The 3,384-nt window shown below is 45.8% G+C and overlaps 1 protein-coding gene and 1 pseudogene across 1 annotated transcript in view; one reads left to right on the top strand and one right to left on the bottom strand.

The window, feature by feature from the left end:
• Nucleotides 1-3,384, bottom strand: part of CUL5 (cullin 5) — a gene marked incomplete at its 5' end in the record, with an annotated part of 70,647 nt that overhangs the window by 52,629 nt on the left and 14,634 nt on the right. The window lies entirely within an intron of this gene.
• LOC102762676 lies at nucleotides 447-1,810 on the top strand (annotated as a pseudogene).

Here is a 3,384-nt window from a genome sequence, read left to right as displayed (position 1 = left end):
CCCATTCCTCAGAGCCTGTGGGATTCATCAGAATCTCCACAGCAAGCATGTCAGACTCAAAAGCTCACATGGGCCAAGTAAACATGGGAGAGAATCATTGATCAAGCCTGCAACCCAGGCATGGTCCCTGACTAGGATTCAAATCTTGACCTCTTGCGGGGGGGGGGTAGAGGGTAACGTGGGGACAAGGACAAACATGTAATTTCTTAATCAATAAAAAATATATTAAAAAAAATAAAATAAAATCATGATAATCTCTTGATTATAACAAAAACCAGTATGAACTGACTGCCATGGGCCAAGCACTCTACATATATTGATTCATGTTAGTTTAGGTTTTCCAAGGGGCAGATGGGATTAGAAAAACAAGAGATTTATTGAGGTAAATGTCTGTGAGGGAAAATGGGAAGTGAACTACAAGAACCTGGGCCAGGGATAAACCTATAATGCAAGGAGCTGAATTATCCAATGAAGAGAGGAATCTTCTCTCAGTTGCTTGTAAGAGTGTTATAGGAATCCAGGTTATCTTGGAGAGTCATCTCCACTATTGAGCGAAAAATGAGAGGTGCTGAGAAGAAACAGCAGATGGCTCAATATAAAGAGAAAATTGAGACCGAGTTAGGGGCTATATGCAATGATGTAGTACTATCTCTCTTGGAAAAGTTCTCGATCCCCAAAGCTTCACAAGCACAAAGCAAAGTTTTCAATTTGAAAAGGAAAGGAGTCCTGGCTGGTGTGGCTCCAGTTGGTTGGAACGTCATCCCTTACACAAAAAGGTGGTGGGTTCGATTCCCGGTCAGGGCACAAACCTGGGTGGTAGGTTTGATACCTGGCTGGGGGGCAGCTGATTGATGTTTCTCTCTCCCCCTTCCTCTCTCTCAAAATAAAAAAAGAAATTTATGAAAAGTAAAGGACTACTATTGTTACTTGACTGAGGTTGCTGCTAGTGATGACAATAAAGGAATTGTGGATCAGTCACAACCAGCATACCAAGATGCTTTTGAAATCAGCAAAAAGAAATGTAACCAACATACCCTATCAGATTGGGTCTGGCTGTTCCTAACTTCTCAGTGTTCTATTATGAGATTCTGAACTCTTTGGAGAAAGTCTGCTTTGCAAAGAAAACTTGATGAAGCCATTGCTGAACTTGATATATTATGTGAAGAGTCACACAAAGACAGCAAGCTAATAATGCAATTACTGAGAGAACACTTGACATTGTGGATATTGGATGCCTAAAAAGACGAAGCTGAAGCAGGAGAATGAAGAGAAAATTAACCCACCTCCCAACTTTTGTCTGCCTCATTTTAAAATTTACACAGTGTACCATTTCTCATCCATAGTCCCACAAATAGTTTTTTGTTTACCATTTATGACAGATTTGTTAATTTGAATTTCTCTATCTTCCATGTGGTTTTTATATTTAATATTAGGGGAATAGAAATAGTTAACATTTAAGGAGTTCTGTTTTCATCTTGAGGTGGCCAATAGGGGGATGTGGGATTTTTATATAAGTTATAACTTCTCAGTGTTCTATTATGAGATTCTGAACTCTTTGGAGAAAGTCTGCTTTGCAAAGAAAACTTGATGAAGCCATTGCTGAACTTGATATATTATGTGAAGAGTCACACAAAGACAGCAAGCTAATAATGCAATTACTGAGAGAACACTTGACATTGTGGATATTGGATGCCTAAAAAGACGAAGCTGAAGCAGGAGAATGAAGAGAAAATTAACCCACCTCCCAACTTTTGTCTGCCTCATTTTAAAATTTACACAGTGTACCATTTCTCATCCATAGTCCCACAAATAGTTTTTTGTTTACCATTTATGACAGATTTGTTAATTTGAATTTCTCTATCTTCCATGTGGTTTTTATATTTAATATTAGGGGAATAGAAATAGTTAACATTTAAGGAGTTCTGTTTTCATCTTGAGGTGGCCAATAGGGGGATGTGGGATTTTTATATAAGTTATAATGTTTGCCATGGTACATTTGGAACATTGTGGCTTCACAAGGACCAGTGTTAAAACAGTTTCCATGTCTAAGCAAAGAAAACTGCCTATATATTGGTTTGTCCTGGTGGGGAATAAAAAGAATAATTGGTTCTAGTCCTGCCGTGGGCAAACTATGGCCTGCGGGCCGGATCCGGCCCATTTGAAATGAATAAAACTAAAAAAAAAGAGACCGTACCCTTTTATGTAATGATGTTTACCTTGAATTTATATTAGTTCACACAAACACTCCATCCATGCTTTTGTTCCAGCCCTCCGGTCCAGTTTAAGAACGCATTGTGGCCCTCGAGTCAAAAAGTTTGCCCACCCCTGTTCTAGTCACAGGTATAGTTGTAGGTATTGAAGTTTTGGAGCACTTAGAGCAGAGGTGGGGAACCTTTTTACTGATGTTTTATAACATCACTAGAGGCCTGGTGCATGAAATTTGTGCACAGGTGGGGTTCCTAGGCCTGGCCGGTGATCAGGGCTAATCAGGGCATTCCTTCCCGGGCTGCCAGCCGGGGCCTTCTTTCTTTCCGCACCACCTCTTGGTGGTCAGCGCACACCAAAGCGAGCGAACTCCCAGGGACACTTTGCATATTAGCTTTTTATATATATACTAGAGGCGCGGTGCACAAAAATTTGTGCACTCGGCGGGGAAGGGGATCCCTCAGCCCAGCCGGTGCCCTCTTGCAGTCTGGGACCCCTAGGGAGATAACGCCCTGCTGGCTTAGGCCTGCTCTCGGGTGCCAGAGGGCAGGCCCAATCCCTAGGTGCAGCCCCTGGTCGGGCTCAGAGCAGGGCCGATTGGGGGGTTGGGGCACCACCCCGTCACACTCAAGGCAGGGTCAATGGGGAGGTTGCGGCGCCACCCCGTTATGCACAGAGCAGGGCCAATCAGGGGGGTGGGGCACTGCCCCCTGTCACTCACAGACCAGGGCCCAGCAGGGGGGTTGGGGCTCTGTACCCTGTCACGCACAGAGCAGGGCCCATCAGGGGGTTGGGGCGCCGCCCTCTATCACCCACAGAGCAGGGCCGATCAAGGGGTTGGGCGCCACCACTAAGAGCAGGGCCAATCAGGGGGTTGGGGCACCGCACCCTGTCATACACAGAGCCGCAGGGCGATCAGGGGGTTGGGGAACTCCCCCTATCAGGCACAGAGCAGGGCTGATCCGAGGGTTGGGGCGACTTCCCATCACGAACAGAGCAGGGTGGATAGGGAGGTTGTGGCCCCGCCCCATCACACAGAGCCACAGGGCGATCAGGGGGTTTGGGCGCTGCCCCGTCACGCTGATCCTGGTGCCGGGAGGCCTTGTGGCTCCGCTGTTCCAGGTGCTGGGAGGCATATTACCCTTTTACTATATAGGGTAGAGGCCTGGTGTACGGGTG

The sequence above is a fragment of the Myotis davidii genome, unplaced genomic scaffold (genome assembly GCF_000327345.1).
Source record: "Myotis davidii unplaced genomic scaffold, ASM32734v1 scaffold1491, whole genome shotgun sequence".
Taxonomy (NCBI): domain Eukaryota; kingdom Metazoa; phylum Chordata; class Mammalia; order Chiroptera; family Vespertilionidae; genus Myotis; species Myotis davidii.
The sequence above is the reverse complement of the archived record's forward strand: the minus strand, read 5'-3'. Positions and strand labels throughout refer to the sequence as shown.